Source organism: Otolemur garnettii, unplaced genomic scaffold, assembly GCF_000181295.1.
Source record: "Otolemur garnettii isolate 467f Iridium unplaced genomic scaffold, OtoGar3 scaffold00170, whole genome shotgun sequence".
Classification (NCBI taxonomy): domain Eukaryota; kingdom Metazoa; phylum Chordata; class Mammalia; order Primates; family Galagidae; genus Otolemur; species Otolemur garnettii.
This window is the reverse complement of record NW_003852565.1, coordinates 1,894,849-1,921,138: the sequence shown is the minus strand read 5'-3', so window position 1 is coordinate 1,921,138 and position 26,290 is coordinate 1,894,849. Positions and strand designations below refer to the sequence as shown.

The 26,290-nt window shown below is 44.7% G+C and overlaps 1 protein-coding gene across 1 annotated transcript in view; it reads left to right on the top strand.

Annotated features, from left to right (window-relative positions):
- GABRA5 (gamma-aminobutyric acid type A receptor alpha5 subunit) overlaps window positions 1–26,290 on the top strand; it is an 82,178-nt gene that overhangs the window by 18,540 nt on the left and 37,348 nt on the right. The gene's annotated exons all lie outside the window — the stretch shown is intronic.

Genomic DNA, 26,290 nt, shown 5'->3' with positions numbered 1-26,290 from the left:
GCGGTGAGCGGGCGGGGCCACCTGCTCTACACCGTGCGGTGCGCGGGCGGGGCGCGGCGCGACGCGAGGGGTTGCGCGCAGTCGGGGGCGCGCGGGGCGGGACGGGGACGCGCTCAGTCGGGGGCACTCAGGGTGGTGCGGGGGCGCGCAGGGCGAAGGCTCAGGGACCGTGCAGGATGGATGCGGCTGCCCCCCGCCCAGGTTCCCAGGGTGGATCTGAGGGTTACACGACGTGCATTTTCCACCTGTGACACTCCCACACTGGTGCTCGTGCGCGTTCTGTCCTTTGACTGCTGAGGTCCACAGCCCTGTGTTATCCATACTTGTTTATTTGGTTAAAGCTCAAGAGCGTCTTTGAAATAGTGACCCAGATACCATCAGAGAGAGAACATTTATTTTACAAAAATTGCATTTAAAAAGCTAAGGGGAAACTTTTGTTTGTTTGGTTGCAATTGTTCAACATTTGCACGATTTAAAAGCTGTTTATAATATCTTTTGATAAGCTGTTTTTGATATGCTGAGGTTGTTTAGCATTTCTAATTTAAAATGAGCATTAGTCATTTTTTAAAATTCTGATTTATTTATTGTTCTTGAGTAAATCAGTAAATTGACCTGCAAGAAAGGCTCTTTTTATAGCTTTTCGAAGTTTGTATGGTGGGTGTACACAGAAAAATGCTTCAGAAAATACTTTTTAAATTAAAAAAAAGTACATCAGGTTTCCTTTTTCTTTTTTTTCTTTTTTTTTGAGACAGAGTCTACTCTGTCATCCTGGATAGAGTACAGTGGCATCACAGCTCACAGCAACCTCAAACTCTGGGGCTTAAGAGACCCTCATGCCTCAGCCTCCCAAATAGCTGGGACTACAGGCGCCCATCACAATGCCCGGCTATTTTTTTGGCTTTTTTTTTTTCTGGCAGCTTTTGGCTGGGGCTGGTTTAGAACCTGCCACCTCCGGCATATGGGGCCGGCGCCCTACTCTTTTGAGCCACAGGCGACGCCCACCCAGCTATTTTTTTGTGGCAGTTTGGCCTGGGCCAGGTGCGAACCCACCACCCTCTGTATATGGGGCCAGCACCCTACTCACTGAGCCACAGGCGCTGCCTGATTTTCCTATTTTCAGTACAGACAGGGTCTCACTGCTGCTCAGGCTTGTCTCAAACTCCTGAGCTCAAGCAGTCCACCGCCTGAACCTCCCAGAGCCGTGTGTGTGTGTGTGTGTGTGTGTGTGTTTTAAGCCACCTACTTATTGGAATTTCTGTATCTTGCTACACTTTTCACAGTAAACTTTGTATTTAAAAGAAGTAATGGGAGTTGGTGCCCATAGCACAGTGGTTAGGATGCCAATCTCATACATTGAAGCTGGAGTGTTCGAAACCTGCCTGGGCCAGCTAAACAATTACAACTGCAACAACAATAACAAAAAATAGCCGGGCGTTGTAGCAGGTGCTTGTGGTCCCAGCTACTTGGTAGCCTGAGGCGAGAGAATCACTTAAGCCCAAGAGTTGGAGGTTGCTATGAGCTGTGATGTCACAGCTCTCTAGCAAGGGTGACATAGTGAGACTCAGTCTAAAAGAAAAAAGAAGAAGAAGAACAAGTAGTAATGGGGGCTAGGGAGTAATAACATTGACCCTGTCATCTTTAGAGGCTGTGTTTATTTCTTTTTTTCTTTATTTTTTTTGAGACAGAGTCTCACTATGTCGCTCTTGGTAGAGTGCCATCACGTCAGAGTTCACAGCAACCTCCAACTCTTGGGCTTAAGCGATTCTCTTGCCTCAGCCTCCCAAGTAGCTGGGACTACAGGTGCCCACCACAACACCCGGCTCTTTTTTTGTTGCAATTGTCACTGTTGTTTAGCTGGCCTGGGCCAGGTTTGAACCTGCCAGCCTCTGTATACATGGCTGGCACCATAACCACTGTGCTATGGGCGCCCCCCTGAGGCTGTTTCTTACCATGTTCTGAGGGACACATGACACACTGTGTGGCCCCAAACCTCCTTGCCAGCAGCACTTGGTTTTTCCTGTATCAGCTGAGCAGGGAGCTGTGTGGTGAGGGGGCCTGTGACATCCATCTGGACGTCCTGTGCTACTGTCTCTCATGCTTCACTGTCCCTGCTTGTGCTGACCTGGAACGTGTTTCCCACGGATGCAGACATGAGCTGTGAGCCCTGGCGTCCTGGGACAGTGCGTTCTCAGTAAGGAGAAGTATGTTAAAAAGCAGAGCTGTGTTGCAGGGTTGAGAATAAGTCCTCAGCTGTTCTCGGTGTGCAGAGGAATGGGGGGCAGTGTCAGCCGTGTCCAGACGGTGGGTGTGGAGAGTTCCAGAGGTGCCCCTGGGAGGAACGACTGGCTGGATGTTGTGGGGGTGCCTGTGTTCTGTTCATAGAATAAAAACACCCACAGGCTTCATCCAGTCGTCGCCCTTGGTTTTCATCCCTGAGAGACTATAGCTGGGTCCAGACTCTAAAGGGCATATCTCAGAATCTGTTGGAGACAACCTGATGTTCTCCTCGGCTGCGTTAAAGGCTGAGTTGTGGAGGGAGAGGCAGGAGCAGGCCCCTTCCCCAGGTCTGAGTCCCAGGCAGCTTCACAGATGTGGCCCCTCTCAGTTCTCAAACAGCCCTGCCAGCCTGGAGACACTGTGACTGTCACCAGGAAAGTGTTTGCTTATCTGCCCAGAGTCGCATAGCTAGGGGAGGGACAACAGGGATTTGAGCCCATGTGGTTTAATCCAGCACATTTGAAAGGTGGAGGGACGTGGCATTTCTGGATTGGAACTGTCTTCTTACGTCTTCAGAATGCTGCACCCAGAGGGCAACTGGGGCGAGGCTGGACGTGGGCTGGTTAGTGGCTGTTTGTGCAGGGGTCAGCCAGGGCTGGTTAGTGGCTGTTTGTGCAGGGGAGTCGGCTGAGGCTGGTTAGTGGCTGTTTGTGCAGGGGTCAGCCAGGGAGCTGCAGATGTGGTAATGGGTTTCCCTTTTCATCTACAACATTTGGAGAGGGGGAATAGTCGCACTTCCCAGTGTCATAAACATTAGTAGCGCTGTATGTAGAATGCAGCACGGGCTCTACCTCCCGACCTGGCCAAGGTGGTGATGTGGTGACACACTACAGGTGGAAACGCACATCACTCTGTGAGATGGGACCTGGTGTCCCCGACTCAGTACGGAGGCTTCGTTGGCTCTGCCCTTCTGATCTGCCCTGGGCCCCTCCTGTCAAGCCATGTAACCCATTGGTGGGATTGCAAACTAATATTACCCTTTGGGAAAGAAGTTTGGAGAACCCTCAAAGAGCTGCAAAATGGGCCTTTCATTTGATCCCACAATCCCTGGGTGGATCACTAGGAATCTACCCAGGAAAAAAAAAAAAAACATTTTATCATTTTGTCATTTCCAGTGGCAGCTCAATTCACAATGGCAAAGATGTGGAAACAGCCCAAGTGCCCATCAACCCATGAGTGGATTAATTACACCATGGAACAATATTCAGCCATAAAAAACATGGAGCCTTTACATCTTTTGTATTTACCTGGATTGATTTAGGGAACACTCTCCTAAGCAAATTATCTCAAGAATGGAAAAGCAGTATCAACCACGTATCAATACTGTGTTGAAACCAGTAGGCCACCAACTATAGTCCCAAATGAGAGAAAAGCACCATTAAATTCAAGAAGGGGTGAGGGGATTGGGGTTTGGCAGGTTCCCACCCCACAGGTACAATGTAGGGCTACACGGCCACCTCCTGGGCGAAGGACTCTGCTGCAACTTGGACTTTACCTTACAAATGCAAAGGGTATAACCTAATCATAGGGACCCTCCTACAATCTGAAAGAAGCAATGATACATTGTGATCTAGTAATTCCCACGTGTTATCTGTCTGAAACAAATAAGCTTCATACTTCAAACTAAACCTCACACACAAAGTTGTCTATTCTATTACCAAACTTTGGAAGAAACATAACAATTGGATAAATTTTTCAAATAAAATTATATCTTTTTACTTTGGACCTACTTTTAAAAATGAAGCATGAAAATCTGGAACAGATTAGAATTTACGTGGTATCCTTTTAATCTAGGACAAACATCAAAATGTTTGAAAAAGTTACCATCTCCTCAGAAGTACTGTAGAGGTTATTGTACTTGAATAAGTCTTAAAATTTTTTCCCTTTTATTTTTAGTGGACATGTAGTGATTGTACGTATGTATGGACAACCAAGTGAGACTTCAGTGCCAGTGTACGGTGTGTAATGATCAAACAAGGGTGATTAGCACTTCTGTGTCTTACAAACATTCAAAATCCTTTCTTCTGGCTTTTTGAAAATATACATTACAGTTCACCATATTGAATAGCACTATTTTTTTGTGGAAAATCCCTACCATGCCCCAGAAATCCTTTAAGTTAGTATTTAAAGGTACTCACAATGGAGCAAGATGGAATTCTTTACATAGGTGATTCAAAGGAAGCCAAAAGAAGGTGCACTGTAGATGCCATTTGCTCCCAAAATGTCTGGGGAAGAGCCAGAAGCACTTGCCTGGAGCTAAATGACACTGTTGGTTTTAAAGAGATGTCTACCCCCATGTGTCATCCATTTACTGGATCTGAAGCTAAAATTCCTCAGCTGCTCCGAACAGACCCAAAGAGAGTGACACACCTTTCCCATGGGACCCTAAGAGCACACTTACGAAGTACAATGCATTTTACAGAGCTGTCCCCAGAGCTATGCTTCTAGCATTTGGCTGGGTGACAGGTCACCTCTAAAGAATTTCAACAGACCAGGGTTCCCCTGGCCAGGAATCCCTTTGAAGGGTTGGAGAGGTCAGGGGTGCTGACCCTGGAGACTGGCTTTAATCCATCTAGGATCTAGGTGGATGACTGTCCTCCTGGGTAGACTCTAATTGTTCTTGTTTTTTTGCAGACAGGTGGGGTGGTTGGGAAGGTAGAGCTTTTTTTCTTTTTTTAATCATTTCATAGTAGGAGGTCCAGATCCCCTCCAGACAAGACCCTGCAGACTGGGTGTCCCTGTATCTCAGAGATCATGGCAAATCTTAAGATATGTACATTTTTTTTTTTTGAGACAGAGCCTCAAGCTATCCCCCTGGGTAGAGTGCCGTAGCATCACAGCTCACAGCAACCTCCAGCTCCTGAGCTCAAGCGAGTCTCCTGCCTCAGCCTCCCAAGTAGCTGGGACCACAGGCACCCACCACAATGCCTGGCTATTTTTTGGTTGCAGCCGTCATTGTTGTTTGGTGGGCCCGGCTGGATTCGAACCCGCCACCTTAGGGGTGTGTGGCTGGCGTCTTAGCCACTTGAGCCACAGGCACTGAGCCGATATGTACATTTTTTATAACCAAGTGGGTTTGGTGGCAGTGGCTCCCTGTCATCTCTCCCCGACACCCACTACAAGTACAAACCAAAAGTAAAGCAGCACTGGACAGAGGCGTGCATTGGACACCACTCTGCCCTGACTCCTTTGTATTCCCTGTGCTGTTTTACTTTGAGGAAGGCATAATTTTATGACCATTACACTTTAGTTAGATTGTCATTATCAGTAGAAAACATTGCTTTGAACTGAGGGAACAGGGTGCAGTGAAGCGGTTAGGAGGAGACTAATTCAGTTTCACTGATTTCCACTTAGAGGGTACGAGTCCTTGGTCATTATATTTTAATCTTTGAGACCCGCTATATTTTGTTTTTGTTTTCTTCCAATGCTGTGTACCTGTGGGATCTAAGATTATTTCTCATTTTGAACACAACTTGTAAATACACATATTCCTTCAATGGCCACTTGGGAGCAGCATTGCCACGTTTTTGCTTGATGAGGGGCCAGTAGCATTCAGTGTGCAACTTTAGCATAATCGGTAAGAAAGTTGTTACACGTGTCTGGTTTGAAAGAAATTACAGGCATATATATGGATATATCTGGCAGTTTTCAACTAGACTCTGAGATGTGTTTGTATATATGTACAAGTATGTACGTCTATACATGCACAAATGGGCATCTAGTTAAAAACTTCATGCATGAAACCAGCAGGCTGACTTAAGGTAACACTTATTTTATATTGATAAGAATCAAAATGTTATTTAAAACTTTTTAAAATATGGAGAATCAAAAAATGCAGAATACAGTTATGAAAATACCAAGACGAGAATCCCGGTTGGTGTTTTGGCCTGAGTCTCGTGCGTGTGTGTGTGTGTATATGTGTGTATTTGTGTGTGTGTGTGGACTCCCGTGAACACTCGTGTGTACATCCGTGCTTACATTCATGTAGTCTCCCATAGGTTTTGAGTGGTCTCGTTCTCTGAAAACTGTTTTGTAAGCAGGGTGGTAATTTAAAACGTACAATAGTGAAGATACTCCTGTGTCATTAACCGCTGTTTGGAAACTTTCAGACGCCTCACATTCCATCCTGTGGTCAGCCTGCCTTCATGTAGTCTCCATCAAAAATGCACGTTATTCCCGTCTTTTCTGTCTGTGATAACATGGTGGTGCGAGCTCCCACTCTTTGAATAAATTCCGGGAATTGGACAAACACATCTTCTGATACAAATTTTCAAACTATTTTTTTTTAAAAAAGGATACCAACTTTACTCCCACTAACTCTGGGAGTAACAATTTCTCCTCTTCCTTCCTGGTGCTGTGTGTATGTGAAAATGAAGTGCCAGCCCACTTCACTTTGCCACCTAAAATGCAATTAGCAGCCACTCTATTAACAAAGCACACATAACAGTTACTCATCTCAGCATTTCGAGTACATAGCTTTGTTCTTTTCCCAGGGCACATGTGCTCACAGAGCTCCCTCGTCCTGACTTAATTTAGAACAGCCTCATTCCCAGCACGGAGACGTAGAACCTGGTTTGCACACTGCCTGCTCTCTGCTCTGTCTGCTCCCGCCGAGCTCCCCAGCCACCCACACGCTCCCTCACCTCCTTGTCCATCTCCACGGCACCTCCCTAGAGCCCCTGCTTCCCACCATTCTGCCGCCTCCCTGGTTTGGGAGCATTGCACACCCTGTACTTGACTTCCCAAAGTTCTGTGTTCTCAGCTGAATGTTGTTAGAAATTACTGTGACAATCACGTATGATAAACATGTGACACATGTGTCCTGTGTAATTCCATGTGGCATCTGTGGCTGGTGGAGGAGGAACTTGACCCATGTCTGTGAAGGAATGAATGAAACCACCCTTCCTTATATGAATCCCCTCACTGAGATTCAGGACAGTCTGAGTTTCTCTGACACAGATATGGGCAGTTTTTGTTTGGCTAAACAATTGTGTTTGCAGCATACACATGAGGATGTTTTAACACAGATTTCGTACACAGTTGGTCAGAAAACAGGGCCAGAAGTGTCCTGCCGTCCTGGAGCGAGGCAGTCTAGTCAGGACTGTGAAGCCATGTCTGACCACAGAGGCCGCACCCTTTGCACTCGGGCCATTTCCAGCAGAGTTGTGCTTTCTTAGGTCCTGAACCCCCAAAGAGCTATGGGCACCCTCAGTTTTAATGAGAGGGAAGCCACACTTTGGCAACTCTCGCCGGTGTGGAGCAGGGGTCTTCTTGGAAAGAGCCACCTGCATGCTGAAGGCGAGGGCCGCATACTCCACGAGGCCTCAGAGACCTCTGGCAACGTCGCCTCCGAGCTGGGAAGGGGCAGGCGACGGTCTCAGCTCTACACCTCCCCAACTCAAGCCTCCCAGAGAAAAAGGGCCACACACTCCATTGTGTCTGAGTGAAAAGAGCCACTTGAGCTGTTCTGCTAATTAATTTGTGAAAAAACTATGCGCCTTAATTACCTGCCTGGTGCTTCAGGACATAGAAACTCATTTAATCCACATACTACTCTATAGAACTTGCCATCATCATCATTCCCATTCAGATGCAGCAGCTGGAAGTGAATGCACAAGAATTAACCTATGGACAAAGCCCAAATCCCAACCTGCCTTCCTCTCCCTGTGTCAGGGTGCTTCCCTGGGAAGCTAAGCAGTGTCCAGGCCAGGAGTCTCCAGGAGGTGGCACCATACAGGCTTACATTGCGGGGAAGGCAGGACCAAGGGTTCAAGAGCTGTCTAAGGCGGGGATAGGGAGGAATGGGGGGAATATAGAGAGTTGCATTTCTGGTGTGTGTACCTGAGACCCCCTGGTACATCTGCGGCCACCTTGAGATTGCTCAGAGCTGGAGACCTCATCCTTGGCCCCAAGCCCTCCCTGGCCCACACCTGCCTCCAAGGCTCTGGGACACTGCAGCCTGGTTCATGCTCAAGGGCAGAAGAAGGGCCGTCCTCTGCTGTGCCCTGGAGAAAAGTGAATAACCAGCTTGAAGACTGAGTTCCTGCTAATAGGCTGAAATTCTCACGTGTACTTCAGGCCTTGAGTCTGAGACAACCCACGATGCCAGCCAGGCAGGAGAAAGTTCGGAGTAGTCAGTCCCCCATAGCTGTGTGCTGCTTATGGAGAAGGCCAGGTCCTCCACGCTGGAGAATGTGACCCCAGTGGCCCGGAATCTTGAGTTTTGCACACAATCCCTGTAGTTCCGGAATCTTGAGTATTATACACAATCCCTGTAGGCCTGGAATCTTGAGTTTTACACACAATCCCTGTAGGTGAGACGTAGCCAGCTGCTCCTGTAACTCCGATGAGCATGGGAAGGGCTGACAGGACTCTGGAAATCCCCAGGCCTAAGTGAAGGTTTAAAATGCTTTGAGGAAAGCATTTATGTGCCATCTTTTAGTAGGGGTGATGTTTCTGGAGCATTTTAGAAGTATGAATGATCAAATACTAAGATCTTTTCATAGATTTCTAAGGGAAACACTCACACATCGCTAATCTAATTCTTTTTATCAAGCTTAGTTTTTTCCCCAGTAGAATCTAAGTCTTTTTTTTTATTTTGCAGTGCCTCAAGTAATAGTAATAAAGTTGATAAATACACACTATTAAAAGTGAGCACAGGGGTTGTTACTGTCTGTTTGCCTTAAAACTTGGGGTGGAACCACAGGAGGGGCCCTTTGAGCAGGGAGCGGCCTGGCCAGGCCTCCCTGAGTGAGTTACTTTGCCATGGGAGGTGTGGGGGCTCTGGGGGAGTGTGTGGGGTGCAGAGCTGGGTATAGGAGATAAGCAGAAGCCAGCTTGAGGACTGAAGAGCGTCCTAAAGCACCGGGGACCCCGAAGAGATTTAAATTGATCAGTCTGCTGCCTGTGGGAGGACGCAGCTTGGAGGATAAGGATCCCAGGTTGAGAGGGGAAGTGCTCGGTGGGACCCGTGACGCCATGTCCAGGTGACAGGTGAGGACGGCTCTGTGGACAGCAGGCGCCATGGAGAAGTGGAAAGTCAGGCACATTTTGGAGGGAAACTGACAGACTTGTTGATTGATTTTAAATGGGATGATACGTAGGAGGTGTCAGAAATGATCTCCAGGTCTGTTCTGCAAAAGTGGTGCTGTTCCCTGCAGTGAGGGCTTGAACAGGTGACTGGAAACTGCTGAAGGGCGCCAGAGCTCTCTCTGAGAGTCAGGGAAATGTTAAATTCTGTCTGAAGTGGGATCTCTGAGACGGCTAAGTGGAGACGCCTAGCACAGACCGTCACTGCTGGCAGATGAGATGGTTTATGTCGCTCGCCCCTCTGGAGGGCAGGTGTCTGAGTGTTGCCCTTGTGCCCACCTGCAGAGACCCAGCCCGGGGCAGCAGTGGCCGGCTAGAGCCCAGCTTAGGGCATGGTGGACGCTGGCCCTCCCTGGCAGAGCTCAGCACTCCCCTTTGTCCAGATGCCCCCTTGGCCCTGAGCCACAGTGGCTGTGCTCTGCCCCTCAGACGCTTCTGAGGACAGCCCCTCCATCCTCGCTCTGCTTTCTTATGTCTGACAGAGCAGCGGGCTCGGCAGCCACTCTGTGGGGGTGTGGGGGGGGTGAGGACATGCTACGTCTGAGTGTATGGCCTGTGTGGTGTGCACGTGGGTGTGTGTGTGGTCTGTGTGGTGTGCCCGTGGGTGTGTGTGTATGCATGTGTGGTGTGCATGTGGGTGGGAGTGTAGGCCTGTGTGGTATGCACGTGGGTGTGTGTGTGGCCTGTGTGGTATGCACGTGGGGGGGTGTGTATGCATGTGTGGTGTGCCCGTGGGTGTGTGTGTAGGCCTTTGTGGTGTGCCCGTGGGTGTGTGTGTAGGCCTGTGTGGTGTGCCCATGGGTGTCTATGTAGGCCTGTGTGGTGTGCCTGTGGGTGTCTGTATAGGCCTGTGTGGTGTGCCCGTGGGTGTCTATGTAGGCCTGTGTGGTGTACACGTGGGTGTGTGTAGGCCTGTGTGGTGTGCCTGTGGGTGTCTGTATAGGCCTGTGTGGTGTGCCCGTGGGTGTGTGTGTAGGCCTGTGTGGTGTGCCCGTGGGTGTGTGTGTAGGCCTGTGTGGTGTGCCTGTGGGTGTGTGTGTAGGCCTGTGTGGTGTGCCCATGGGTGTCTGTGTAGGCCTGTGTGGTGTGCATGTGGGTGTGTGTGTAGGCCTGTGTGATGTGCCCATGGGTGTGTGTGTAGGCCTCTGTGGTGTGTACGTGAGTGTGTGTGGCCTGTGTGGTGTGCACATGGGTATGTAGACCTGTGTGGTGTGCATGTGGGTGTGTGTGGCCTGTGTGGTGTGCACGTGCGTGTGTTTGGCCTGCGTGGTGTGCCCGTGGGCGTGTGTGTAGGCCTTTGTGGTGTGCACATGTGTGTGTGGCCTGTGTGGTGTGCACATGGGTGTGTGTGTGGCCTGTGTGGTGTGCACGTGGATGTGTGTGGCCTGTGTGGTGTGCCCGTGAGTGTGTGTGTAGGCCTGTGTGGTGTGCATGTGTGTGTGTGTGTGTGGCCTGTGTGGTGTGCCCGTGGGTGGGTGTGTATGCATGTGTGGTGTGCCCGTGGGTGTGTGTGTAGGCCTGTGTGGTGTGCATGTGTGTGTGTATGGCCTGTGTGGTGTGCACATGGGTGTGTGTGTGCGCATGTATGGTGTGCACGTGGGTGTGAGTGTAGGCCTGTGTGGTGTGCACGTGGGTGTGTGTGTATGCATGTGTGGTGGGCACATGGGTGTGAGTGTAGGCCTGTGTGGTGTGCACGTGGGTGTGTGCAGGCCTGTGTGGTGTGCACGTGGGTGTGTGTGTGGGCCTGTGTGGTGTGCCCGTGGGTGTGTGTGTATGCATGTGTGGTGTGCACGTGGGTGTGTGTGGCCTGTGTGGTGTGCATGTGTGTGTGTGTGGCCTGTGTGGTGTGCACGTGGGGGTGTGTGTGGCCTCTGTGTGCTCTTCTCCACCCACAGCTGCCTGCCCAGCTCTTGCTAAGGTGGGGGTGGGCGGTTAACACTGGCTCCTTGTCACCCCTTCTCTGCCTCAGAGGACAGGTCCTCCCATCCTGTCCCCTCCCACCACCCATTCAGGCTACTGGCCCCCAGCCCTCCATTTCTCTCTCCTGTTGCTCCTTCTGAATGCAGACACCAGGACCACTCTTAAGGCCTGCCCGAGCCTACCCTGTCAAGGATTGACAGCTTAACTAACTTGCAAGTTCTTGATTCCACTCCTGCCTCTTCCCTGAGCCTCCATACAGACTGACGGGTGCCCTGCTCACCTCCCTGTGGTGTCACCAAGGCATTCCATCCCACCCCTCAATCAGTCACCAAATGGAGGCTGTTCTGGGCTGGTGCCTCTGACCACTCCTTTGCCTATGTCACCCAGAGGCTCAAAGACCATGTGGGATATATTTCCTTCCTTCATGAGGGCTCTGTGGTGCTCTTGTGCACCCGTGTCAATGTTACCTCCAAAGAAGCAAAAATGTATTGGTGTCTCTGCTAAGGAGCCAACAATAGATCTGCAAAATGCTATCTCAGGAGAGGCGTATGAAATAGAACATAATTTCACCATGACACTCTATCCAGGGTGACAGAGTAAGGCTCTGTCTCCATAAACAAAACTAACTAAATAAATAATGAATGTCCCTATCCAGCAATCGCAGTTTAGCTAATGAGAGCAGATTTCCTCGTTTTCCCCGCCTGTCTCTGCCATCATTTATTTGTCACGCCAGAAACCCAGCAGGGCTGCAGATGAGAGGAAATGAACTGGGTGTGATGACGGCCTGATTCTGTTGCCCCCAGATTCTTATGTGGAAGTCTCGACTCCTCAGAATGTCAGAATGCGACTATATTTGGAGATGGTCTTAAAGAGGTAATTAGTTTAACTCGAGGTCATTGGTGTGGACCGAGTCCTTGTCAGAAGAGAACAGGGTCCACGTGCATGGAGAGAGCAGACATCAGCTACAAGGAGAGAGGCCTCAGAAAGAGCCAGCCTGCTCGCACCTTGACCTCCAGATTCCAGGCTCTGGAACTGTGAGAAAACACGTCTGTCGTTTAAGCTGCCCAGTCTATGGTGCTTTGCTGTGTCAGCCCCTTGAGACAAGCTACAGGGCCATACAAAGAGCCGAAGCACCATCCACCAGCTGCTTCACGGTCAAGGCGTCTGTCCATGTCTTTAGAAACACTACAGAACTACGAGTTACCCACGCATAGAATTTAATACTCAGAATTTGCATGTCTTTTGGGAAAGTGGAACCAAATGCCCCTTGTTACCCTCCCTATTATATGCTCCCTCCCCCACCTCAAGCATCTGACTCTCTGCTGTGGTAAGTGGCAGAGTGCAGTGCAATCAGCACCAGGTGTAGGGCACCCACTGTGTGATGACATGTGGGCACTGGTCACTCTGAGCTGTCTAGCTTAAACAGACAAGAACAACCTGCATTTCCCTCATTCACAAAAACTCCAGATAGTTCCAGAAGTTCTAGAATATTTTCCTGACCATTTAGGGGAAATGATGGACTATGAGGATGAGTTGCCACAGTGGAAAAGAGAATTTTTTTTACAAGACAGAGTCTTACTTTGTCACCCTCGGTAGAGTGCCGTGGCATCATAGCTCACAGCAACCTCAAACTCTTGGGCCCAGCCTCCCAAGTAACTGGGACTTCAGGCACCTGCCACAATGCCCGGCTATTTTTAGAGACAGGATCTTGCTCTTGCTCAGGCTGGTTTCGAACCTGTGAGCTCAAGCAATCCACCCACCTCAGCCTCCAAGAGGGCTAGAATTGCAAGTGTGAGCCACTGCACCCAGCCTGGAAATAGAACATTTTAAAATGAGCAGTGGAAAGAAGAGGTTTAGAGTAAGACCACTCATGGAAATTGAGTGGAGGGACGCGGGTTGGCAGACAGGTAGAAAATCTCTGTTGAGTCCCATGTATGGAAAAAACAAGTTCCTCTCTGGACGTGACCCAAATCCTTGCCTTGCAGAAGATGCAGCACAGCTGTCCCGGTGAGTCTGCCCTGGGGTGCTCTCCTGAATATCCCTTGGACATCAACTTTCTGTGTTCCCACCCACATGGTTCCGTAGCTCCCCGAAGGAAGGATGTGATGTCGTCATTTGAGAGATTCTGGATTGTTAAAGCAAAGTATATTAAATGCCATTATAAATATCAGCTCAAAGCTTTCGTCTTTAGAGGCATTCAGAGTCCTGGAGGAAGGGATTCGGGGGTAGGACAGGGCAGCACCTACAGTGTGGAAGGTTGGTGCGTGCGGTCAGGGACCTGCTGGTGAGCTCAGCAAGCTGCCGTCTTTTTTGCTTCCATTTCATTTTTTCAATCTTGTTATTTCCTTTCTTCAGTTAGCTAAGGATTCAGTTCGCTCTTCTTTTTCTTGTTTCTGAATGTGTAACAAAGTTAGGTTATTGATTTGAGATCTTTCTCGTTTTTGACTGTAGGTGTTTACAGGTATAAACTCCCCTCTGAGCACCGCTTTCTCTGTGTCCCATAAGTTTTGGTAGATTCTGCTTTTGTTTTCATTTATCTCAAAGTTTTTTTTCTAATTTCTCTGATGGTGTACTCTTTGAACCATTTTTTAATTTAGAGATGTGTTTAATATCTATATACTTGTGAATTTTCCAGTTTTTCTTCTGGTACCGTTGCTAGTTTCGTTTCATTGTCATCAGAGGGGGTACTTGGTATGATTTCCAACTGATTTTAAATTTCAGACTTGTTTTGTGGTTGAACAGACGGTCTATTCTGGACAGTACTGTGTGTGCACTTGAGGACAATGTATATAAGGTGAGACAATTAAGGATGTGAATTCATCCTAGAAAAACTGCTACGTCCCTCATTGCGGAATATCACTGCAGGCACCTTCAAGGAGCTTCCCTTGGAAAGCTGTGTCCCAACACCAGCTCTAGTCCACTCTTCAAAGCACTTTGGGAATTCTTTTTCTGAAATGTCCATTAAAGCTGTCATCATACAAAGGTCTGACAGTTAAGTTTGTGAACTCACTGGTGATATTTAGCAATGAAGTGTGTAGCACTTTTTCTAGGATGGGTTTGTGAACGTAATTGTCCAATCCTGTATTAGGATTATTAGGTCCATTTGGCATAGAGTACAGGTGACATCTTCCACTTCCTTGTCAATATTCTGTTTAGATATTCTGTCCGTTATTTTAAAAAAACAAGGGGGGGGGCAGTAATTGATGTTCCCAACTGTTATTGTAGAACTCTTTTTCTCTGAAGTCTATCAGTTTGGCCACATGCACTTTGGGGTTTCTTGTATGAGCTTCAAAGTGTTTTCATTTCTATATGTTCCTCATGAATTGAGCCATTTCTTATTATATAATTTATTGGTATCTTATAACAAATTTTGTCTTAAAGCACTCTTTGATTATGATTTGGATGGAATGCTTTTTTTTAACCTTTCACTTTCAACTTTTTTGTGCTTTTGGAACAAAAATGGGTCTCTTATATACATGCAAAATTAATTCAATTTCTACATTGATTCTGCCAGTATCTTTTAATTGAAGTGTTTACTCCATTTACATTTAATGTAATTACTGACAGAGAAGGGCTTCTGCTGTTTTTCTGTCTGCTTTCTTTGTGTATTACTCATTTTTTTGTTCCCCAGTTCTTTCATTACTTCTTTTGTGTTTAACTGATTTTTTTCTAGTGTACCATTTTGATTTCCATCTCATTTCTTTTGCTATGTATTTTGGAATTATTTTCTTAGTGGTTAGGCTGTATATCAAAATTAGCATCTAAATTTATGACTATTTACTTTGAATTCCTACTAACTTAGTTTCAATCATATGTAAAACTTTGCTCCTATAGCTTTGTCCCCCCTTATGTTGTTATTGTCACAAATTACATCTTTATACATAGTGTGCTTTTAATATAATTTATAATTATCATTTTATGCATTTGTCTTTTAAGTCCTATGGGATATAAAAAGAGGTTAAAAACCAAAACTGTAATAATACTGTTTTTATATTTACCCGTGTGATTACGATCACTGGTATTCTTCATTTGCCTTGAGTTGCTGTTGAGTGTCCATGCATTACTATTTCTGCCTAAAGGATACCTTTCAGCATTTATTCTATCACAAGTCTGCTAACAATGAACTCTCTCCAATTTTAAAAAATATACCTTTTATTAAAGAATTTATTTCTTAGAGCAGTCTTACGTTTATAGAAAATTGAGAGTAAGGTGCGTAGATTTCTCATATACCATCTGCTCCCACACATGCATAGCCCACCCCATTATTAGCAAACTCCACCAGAGTGGCACATATGTGACGATTGGTAAGTCTAAATTGACACAAGTATGACTCAAAGTCCATAGTTCACCTCAGGGTTCACTCTTGGATTATATATTCTGTGGATTTGGACATGTGTCTAAATGTTGTATGCACTCCTTGATAGTATCACACGGAGTACTTTTCCTGATCTAACAACCCTCTGTCTCACCTCTTCATCCCCCTCCCCCAAGCCCCTGGCAACAACTGATCATTTCACTTTCTTCGTAATTCTGCCTTTTCCCAGAATGCTAAATAGTTGGAATCAGACTGTATGGGTCATTTTTAAACTGGCTTTATTCACTTAATAAGATGCATTTAAGTTTCTTCCGTGTCTTTTTGTGTGTTGAGAGCTTTCTTTTTTTCACTGACTAGCACCTCATTGTCTGGATACACCAGAGTTTTTCCGCTCATCTGTGGAAGAACGTCTTGGCTGCTTCCAAGTTTTGGTAGTTATAAATAAAGCTGCTATAAACATTCATGTGAAGGCTTTTGTGCAGACATAAGTTTTCCGTTCCTTTGGGTAAATCCCAAGGAACACAATTGCTGGATTGTGAGGGAAGAGTTTGTTTAGTTTTAGAAGAAGCTTCCAAACTGCCTTCCAAAGTGGCTGAACCAATTTGCATTCACATGAGCAATTTCTTCTTCCACATCCTATCCAGCATTTGTGAGTGTTCTGGGTTTGGGCCATGTTAGTAAGTGTGTGGTGATATATCAGTGTTCTAATTTGCATTTTCCTGGTTACATATGATATAAAGCATCTTTTCAGAATGCATCTTTGCTATCTGAGTGTCTTTTTTTGGTGAGGTAAACCACCAAAAAATGAGGTGTTAAGGTCTTTCACCATTTTTCCCTTGGATTTTTTTCTTATAGTTGAGTTTAAGAGTTCGTTGTATATTTCAGATAATAGTTCTTTGTCTTATGTGTCTTCTGCAAATATTTTATCCTGGTCTGTGACTTGTCCTTTCCTTCTTTTGACAAGTGTCTTTCACAAAGCAGAAACTTTAAATTTCAGTGAGGTTCAATGTACGAATTTTTCTTTCCTTGATTTTTCTTCTGGTGTCCTATCTAAAAAGTCATTACCAAACCCAAATTCATTTAGATTTTTCTCCTGTGTTATAGGGGAAGTTTTATAGTTTTTCATTTGAATCTGTGGTCCATTTTGAGGAAATTTTTGTGAAGAGTATAAGTTCAGCATCTAGGTTAATCCGTAGGCAAGAAGATGCCTATTTGTTCCAGCCATTAATTGTTGAAGAGACTCTTTCTTCAGTATCTTGTCTTTGCTTCTTTGTCAAATATCAGTTGACCATATATGTTTGTATGTCTGTTTCTGGAGTCTGTTCTCTCCGTTTGTCTAATTGTTTATTCTTTCACAATTCTGCACTGTCTTGATGACGTTAGTCTTACAATCCATCTTAAATTGGGTATTGTCCGTTTCCTTCAATGCTGTGCTGGCTATTTGGATCCTTTGGTTCTTCAGATCAACTTTAGAATCAGTTTGTTAATAGTCACAAAATAACTTATTCGGATTTTGATTGAAATTGCTTCAAATCTGTAGATCAGTTTGGGAAGAACTGGCATCTTGACAATAATGAATCTTCCTATCCATGAACATGGAATTTCTCTCCATTTATTCAGTTCTTATTTGCCTTCTTCTATCAGAATTTTCTTGTTTTCCTCATATATATAGCTTATGTATTTCACTTGTGGGGTGATAATGTAAATGGCATTGTGTATTTAATATGAAATTCAATTTGTTCGTTGCTGATATATTATAAAACAATTGAATTATGTATATTGACATTGTATCAGCAGTATTGTTCAGTTTACTTATTAGTTCCAGAAGTTTCATTGTTGGTTCTTTCACACCTTCTTTACAGACAATCATGTCATCTGTACTAAAGAGCAATTTTATTTCTTTCTTCACAATCTATATTCCTTTAATTATTTTCTTGTCCTATTACATTAGGTAGGACCTTCAGTGTGATATTAAAAAGGGTGGTATGAATAGAAATCCTTACTTAATCTTAGTGGGAAAGATTCAAATTTCTCACCACTAAGTATCACGTTAGTTGTATAGTTTTGTATTTTTTTTTTATCAAATTGAGGATATTCCCTTCTATTCCTAGTTTAAAAGTTTTTATCATGAATGGGTATTAGATGCATAAAAGTTATTTTTGCATCTTTTGATGTGATCATGTGATTTTTCTTCTTAACCTATTGATGAATGGGTTACATTAATTGATTTTTAAATGTTCCCTCGATGTCCTTTTATCTGGAATATAAAAATTTCTCCTTCATTGGGAAGGATAGCTTAACTAAAAATAGAATTTTTGGCAAACAATTGTTTTTTTTCTTTATAGCACATTTAACATTTCCTCCCATTGCTCTGGCTTCCAAGGTTTCTGATCGAAATCAGCTGTTGCTCTTACTTGGGGTTCCTTGTGCATGACCAACTGCTTGGTCTTGCTGCTCTCAAAATTTCTCATCTTTGGCTCTTAACCATTTGATTATAATTATTCTCAATCTGGATCTCTATAATTTATAATACTGGGAGTTCTTGGAGTTTCTTAGATGTCAGATTCATATCCTTTATTAAATCTGGGATGTTGTCACTCACTATTTCTTCAAATATCTTTTCTCCCCCCTTTTCCTTTTTCTCTTGTTCTGGGACTCCTATTACATATAATTTGATATTACTGACAGCTCCTGGTGGTACCTTAGTCTCTGTTCATTTTTTCTTTTCTTCTTTTTTTTCTCTTTCTTTTCCTCATAGTAGATAATTTCATTTCACTTGTCCTCAGGTTTGCTGAGTCTTTTTTTGCCTGCTTAATCTGCTTTTGAAACCCTCTAGCAAATTTTTTGTTTCAGGTTTTTTTTCACCTTCAGAATTTGCATGTGGTTCTGTTAGTAACTGCTATCTCCTTATTGATATTCTCTATTTGTTGAGACATTGTTTTCCAGATTTTCTTTATTTCCTTCAGATTTTCTAGTTAAGTCTAATGTCTAGTGAGTCCTCATGGACAGTTTCGATGAATTTCTTCTTTTTGTTTCAGTAAGGAAGGTCTATGGAATTCTTTGTTTCTTTGTGTGCCTCTTATTTTTTTCTTGAAAATAGGACATGTTGGTTACTATACGGTGGTAACTCTGAAAATTAAATCCTTCCACATCTATACTGTTTCCTGTTTGTGCTTGTTGTGGTTGCCATTGACTTGATTAGTGAATGTTTTGACCTAGTTTTCTAAAGCTCCTTCTCTGGCTTGCTGGCTGGCCAACCATCTGGCAAACATTCTTTAAATGCATGCAAACAAAAACAAAAACCTTCAGAACCTCTCTTAGTCTTTGGAAGAGGGGTTTGTGCACTGTGGAGCATCCTTTCTGGGCTTAACAGCAGTTTACAACTTTGCCTCAACCTTCCTGCCATGTGGAGTCTATAGGTCAACTAGAGAGGAAAACCTTGGGTCTTCTTTGTGCTTTTCTTAGCCTGTGTTGAGCCCTGGGCGTGAATGTGAACTCTTAATTCCCTGGAGTGAGTGAAAGCTGCATGGTCCTTGTTGGCCTTTCTTCCTCCATGTACTCCTTCCTCAGCCTCTTCTGTAGCTGTCCAATCTGTTTGCTGCCTGCCCCACTGTCATCACTGTCCCAGTTGCCTATAGCATACATACTGCCCTTTAAATATTTTGAACAAATGCCACCTAGGACATCACCTTAGCCAAAAGAATCTTTGATGCAGGTAAACAAAAGCAAGCCTTTGAGCCAATCACTCAGAGACTTACCGTCCAGATCAGATCGAGTGGCTGAAAGTCTTGAGAGTATGGTCTGCACTGCTCCCCCAGGAGTGTGGGCTGCCATGGCAAGGCCACCAGGGAGCTGGTGAATAGGGGAGGTAACAGGGTGGGTTGAGATGCCGCAGACTTTGCTTACTGAAATTCAGATACTTTTATCTTCATTGAGCAGCAGTCTGGTTGTTGTGAGGTTTTTTAAAACTAGATTTCAGAGTTCAAAAAAAAAATTGATGCTGTCATTTTTTTGCCTGGTTACCCACAGCTTGGTGGATGGACAGAGTTTTGGACTTCCCTAATCCACCAGGTTTTGCTGATGTCACCCCTACTTCCCTAGAATTTTAGATCATCTACTTTGTGTTAGGCATTGTACTATACATCTTATATAGGTATCTCAGTACCTAACTGCAGAATAGGCTGGCCAGCGTCCTTCACAGGGACATGTGGGCTCGAGTGTTGAGTAGCAGCAAGTGCGTGCAGGCCAACCCAGACATCGCAGCCAGGCGTGCCTGATTCCAGCGTGGCTCATACCTCCTTTCCTCGGTTTTATGCTATTGACCGCCTTACGCTTTATGATGAAAGAAATAATTTAATTTCTTAAACTTTGACTTTCATCTTGAGAAAGAAATTGTCTTGCATATTTATGCTGTGCCTTTTGTGCAGTGTTTCTTGCTGGTTCAGGCTTGTGTGTGTGTTTTCTGCATTTCATCTAATAAGATTTATTGCTGAGTATGTGGATACACATAAAAAATTAAAATTATTTCCACTTTCAATCATTACAGTGCTTTCCTGAGAAATATGAATATTAAAAAGGGAAATAGATGTGTTAATCAAAATAGATCAATAAAGTTTATATCCCTTTTGAATAAGGAATATGCTAACTTTTTTAAGTTATCAAAGTTATGCTAGTTTTCCCAACATAAATAAGAATTGCTGACATGTTTTTTCCATAGTTAAAGGGGAATGAGAATCCTAATAAATAGTGCAAAGCTCAGTGGGGATTTTTAGCCCATATAATTCTGGTTGTTATGCTTACATACATCCTATTACATTGAAGGATACAGAATAAATCAATTACTCTTTAAAATAATTTATGAAGGCCGGGTACAGTGGCTCACACCTGTAATCCCAGCACTCTGGGAGGCCGAGGCAGGTGGATTGCCTAAGCTCACAGGTTCAAGACCAGCCTGATCAAAAGCGAGACCTCATCTCTAAAAAAAAAAACTAGCCGGTTATTGTGGCGGGTGCCTGTAGTCCCAGCTATTTGAGAGGCTGAGGCAATACTTAGATATTTATTCACGGCTACATTAAGCCTTATTTCTTTTACATGGCGCATAGAGATTGTGTTGATACTGAATTTCAAGAGTCCCCATATGAATCTCATGCACAGTCAAGAGTTATAGTAGCATCTTCATGGGGAGGTCGTGTTTTATGTTTTACTGAGTGATTCCAGCTGAGGCCTGCTGTGCGGCTCAACACCTAACAGTTAGGACACTGCGTGAGATGTCTATTTTATTTTATGTTATTTTATATTTTTATTTTTTCCTCATCATTCTAAAGTATCTAAAGTTTTTAACTTAATTTTTATTAAATCATAACTGTTTACATTTATGGGGTACAATGTGGTGGTTTGATATACAGTGTGGAATGTTTAAATCAAACTAATTAACATAAACATCACCTCACTTACTTTTGTGGTAAGACTTTTTTTTTTGAGACAGAGTCATCCTCGGTAGGGTGCCGTGACGACACAGCTCACAGTAACCTCAAACTCTTAGGCTTAAGTGATTCTCTTGCCACAGCCTCCCAAGTAGCTGGGACTATAGGCACCCACCACAATGCCCGGCTATTTTTTAGTTATAGTTGTCATTGTTGTTTGGCAGGCCCGGGCTGGATTTGAACCTGCCAGCTCTGGTGTATGTGGCTGGAGCCCTACCACTGAGCTACAGGTGCTGAGCCTGTGGTAAGACATTCGTAATATACTCCTAGTTGTTTTGAAATGTATCCTTACATTGTACATATCAGGTGAGATCCCGCCAAAAATCCTCCCTCTCCCCTCCCCTCGCCTCCCTTTTCCTCTCCATTCTCCCTCCTGAGATGTCTATTTTATTATCAAGGTCCAAATTTTTATTGCAATGAATACTGTATGAGCTACTAATAAATTGGCTGATATCATCCAATTTCTTTGTCAACTTGCAAATATGCTTTCAAAATATACGTGGGGTTGATACATCACAAAACAATTGGTGATTAGGTTTGTATTATTAGTTACCTGTGCTGTAATAAAGTATCACAAATTTAGTGGCTTTTCAACACAAATTCATCTCACAGCATTGGAGAACAGAATTCTGAAATGGGTCTTATGTGTCTAAAAATCCCACTGTTGGACATGTTGCCCGCCCCGCCTTGGGTTCCCAGGGGAGAATCTGTTTCCTTGCCTTTCCTGGTTTCTGGAGGTTGCCTGGGTTCCTTGGCTCATGGCCCAGCATCTCTCTGGCTTCTGCTTCCGTGATCACGTTCCCTTCTCTGACCCTGACACCTCTCTGAAAAGCAACCTTGTGATTATATTTGTCTCATGCAGATAATCCACCATCTCAAGAGCCTTAACTTTGGCTGGACCCCTGTATCTCAGTGGTTAGTGCACCAGCCACACGCTCCGGCCCAGCCTGCTAAACAAAAAAAAAAGCCGCTGTTGTGGCAGGCACCTGCAGTCCCACCTACTCCAGAGGCTGAGGCAAGAGAATTGCTCGAGCCCAAGAGTTTGAGATTGCTGTGAGCTATGATGCCACGGCTCTACTGAGGGTGATAATGAGACTCTGTTTCAATAAAATAATAAAAAAGAGCCTTAACAGAATCTCCTCTCAGAAGTCCTTTTTACTGAGGAAGGAAGGAAACATACCGGTAGGAAGGATTAGGACATGGACAGCTTTGGGAAACCGTTATTCTGCCCATCACAATTGAATTCTGGTACCCCCCAAATGCAGACTCATCCACATGTGAAATATGTTAACTTCATCCCCATATTCTCAAAAATCTGAACCCAGTTCAGTATCGAGTAAAAGTCCAAAGTCTTAGCTAAATGTCATCAGCTCAAAAGGTCCAGATCTCATCTGAATCATCTAAATCAGTTATCAGTGAGGCAGAATTCCTCTCCATCTATAAACTTGTGGAACCCAGGTTACCTGCTCCCAAAATACGATGGTGGGACAAGTTACAGAAATTTCCATTTCAAAGGGGGAGAAATGGCAGGGAAAAAAACGAAATTCCAACAATTCCAAACAATTTGTAAATCCAACCAGGCCCATAACGTGGGCATCAAAGGATGCATTTTGATGCCTCCCCTCTGAGCCGATCTGAGGATGCATTTTGATATCTCCCCCCAACCCGAGCCTGAGCCGAGGCTCTGGTCTTGGAATCTTCCTTTCTAATAAAGGGCAGCACATGTCTGAAGCTGAGCAGTTTTCTTTCCATCTGATTCTTGTGTGTAGAGTGTTGGAATCTGACAGTCTTTTTTGATTTTGGCCTATCTCTTCTAGTCCAAGGTGAAAGTGTTTCTGCTGGTATAAAATTCTCAAAAACCTGTGGGTCTCCCCTGTATGTCTCAAAAACACACACCGTTACATGAGAGGATTCTCTATACATGTTTCATGGATGATCTAATCTCTAGTCCTGGCTTTTGCTCACGTGGTTGAGGACCCGTGGGTCAAACATGTACTTGGACCTTTGCTCCTTCTGAAGCATTAGCAAAGCTGGGTTTCTGCTCAGGCGGTGCCTTCCTGACTGAATCTCCTAATTACAGAACCTTTCACACCCTGAATAAGTTAAGAATTTCTCAAATCAAGCATGACTCTTCTTTTTTTGTTGTTGTTGTTACAATCTCTTTCTTTTCTTACCCTTTTTACTGTAAACAGCATGGAGCAAACAGGCCACCACTTCAACTGTCTGCTTGTGAAGTTCCTCATCAAAGACTATGGTTTAATCATTGTATTAATTCCCTACAGTTGCTATAACAAATTACCACGAATTTGTGTTGGTAGCCTAAAACAGCACAAGTTTACTCTCTTACACTTCAGGAAGTCAGGAATCTGAATCAGTTTCACTGGGGGGAAATCAAGTTGTTTACGGGCCGCAGTCTCTCGGGGGCTCTTGGAGAGTGTCACACACTTGCCTTGTCCGTTTTCTAGAGCTGTGAGCCTTGAGTTCCTTGGCTCTTGGGCCCTCCCTGCATCTTTAAGATGCGCCAAAGAGCATCTTCATCACATCGGCAGCATCTCCCTGTCTCCTGCTTCTCTCTTACGTGGACCCTGGTGATTGCGTTTAGGACCCACCTCGATCATCTCCCATCTCAAGACCCTTCACTTAATCATATTTGAAAACACACTTTTTCCTTTTTCCACATAAGGTAACATTCGCACGTTGCAGGGACTGAGACCTGATACCTGTGGGGCCACCATCCAACATACTATAATCCCTAAGGAGCTCTGAATGCCGCGGACATGTGGGCACAAGGCGCTAAAGGTTCTCCTCTTGAGCAGTTCCAGATAACACGTTTCTAATCCCTTCTGAGCTCTCAGCAGCAGGGCCTTTGATGTTCGTATTTCCACCAGAGTGGGACTATGGCCACCTAAGTGCTCTCTCAGACAACACAGGTTTCCTCTGCCTGCCCCTCACTTTTCTGTGAGTCTTCACTGCAGAAGACTCACACCCCATTTCTGCAAAGCTGATCTAAACCTTTTCTATTACACACCTCAAAGGCCTTCCAGCTTCTGCACACTTCCCGATTCCAGCCATTTCCACGTTTTTAGGTATTTGTTACAATAGCACAATGCTTCCTGGAGCCGGCATTTATATGTGTTTCCTATTGATGCTGTAACAAATTATCACAGACTAATCAGCTTAAAACATAACAAATGTGTTATCTTCTAGTTCTGGAAGTGCACAGAGGCCCTCAGGAGGCTGAAATCAAGGTGTTGGCAGGACTTCATTCTGTCTGGAAGCTCTACTAGAGACCCTGCTCCTTGCCTCTTATAGTTTGTGGAGGACACCTGCATTCCCGGGCTTTTGGCCACATCTACTCCAATCTCTGCTTCTGTCATCACTTCTCTTTCTACAAAACTGATACTCATGGCCCCCTCTTAGAAGAACCCTTGTGTTTATACTAATTAATATGGAGAATACAGGATAATCTCCCCACCCAGGGACCTTAAATTAAACATATCTGCAACCCCCTTCTGCCATGTAAGGTCGCAGACCCACAGCTTTGGGGATTTTGTCCATTTGGACGCAAACATGTTTGCAGTGTGGTTATTTTGCCTTCAGCTGCTCTGATCAGTATTTCATGGGAATGAGGGAGGCAGAAATCTAGAGACTTTCCTTAATCACTTGATTGTCTTTGAACTTTTGGTTTCAGCCCAAATGCGTTTTGTTGTCTTTTCATGCCTATCAGTTATTTTGTTCAGAGAATAAAAGAAACTCTCATTATTTTTCTTTTTCAAATGGCAAGGAGTTAGGCAGCCTTACAAAGGTCACACAATTAGTCAATGTCAAGGCTGCTCTGGAAGGTGGTGGTTTTAGCCACTTGAAAGTCTCTGCAGCTGTCCCTGGTCAGACAGAGAGCTCTGTGGTCAGGTTAGAATCCGGAGCCTCTAATTGGAATAGTATAAATCCAAGGTGAAGCAATTATTTTAACCTAAAAATACCACTTTCTTTACCGTAAGTTAAGATAATGTTCCAAAGTGGGACCTTGTGCTGCCATAAGTTAACAATTAACTTAATCTATTAAAAGTAGGAGTGAAACAGTAATTGGACATTTGGAAAAACTATTTGATTCTTGCGTCTGCCAGTAATTCAGTGAACTTTTCCAAAGGCAGTGAACTTTTCCAAAGAGTTGAGGAAACTCTTCAACATTTTGAGTTTCATTTTCCTTATCTAAAAAGTGAAAGTCTCAAGCAGACAACCAGACTGGTCCTTTTAAGCCGAGGCAGGCCACGGAGGGCTCTGGTCTCCATTTTGTGTGAGGCTGGCTATTTACATACCAAGCACCCTGCATTTCAAGGACCCCGTGAAGAGAAGCTTTCCTCTTATCTAGGGATATTTTTTGAGTATTATAAAAGTCTAGACCATTTTTGAAATGCTTAGAGGGATTGAAAATTTAAATGTATTCCCTTAGTGAAGCAGAAACCTTTGCTGCTGGGGGTTATCCACACTCCACTGTTACAGGACAGACACGGAGATGAGGGCAGCTCTAGGAGGATGGGGTTCTAATTCTAAGGAGCCCTAAAGAAGCAGGGAAGACCCCTGAGGCTGCCATGGCAGCAGTATTTATTGAGATGGCAATTCTAGAGTCACTGTCTTTTTATGTTTTTGCAGGAATTATTTTTTCCTTAAACGGTCTTTTTTTTTTTTTTCAGATCCAGCTAAATGCTGTCCACTGTCTCACCTTCTCGCCCCCAAGTCCCCCCACTCCCACCATGTGTGGGAAGCTGGCTTTGTCATCCTGTATGTTACTTGTTAGAACGCCCTCCTTAGAGTGGTCAGTGCAGCAGTTTTAGAAGAGGGCAGCTGTCGGCCACAGACAGAATGAAGCCGGCCGAGGCAGAAAGGGAGGCTCTGGTCGCTTTTGTAAGCACTTGGTCTCAGCTGGGAAAGGAGGAGGAATCAGCCAGCAGCTGGCATGTGCCTGAGGTGGGAGTTTTCCTGGGGGTCTGCTCTGAGGAGTAGAGGCATGCAGCAGAAACTCCAGGTCCGCAGAGGCCGGGTGGATGGGAATAGACTCTGATGCTGTGACCCTTTAATACAGTTCCTCATGTTGTGGTGACCCCTGTTATTTTTGTTGCTACTTCCTGACTGTAATTTTACTATTGTTATGAATGGTAATATAAATATCTGATATGCAGGATGTAGTTTCATTGTTACAAAGGAGTTG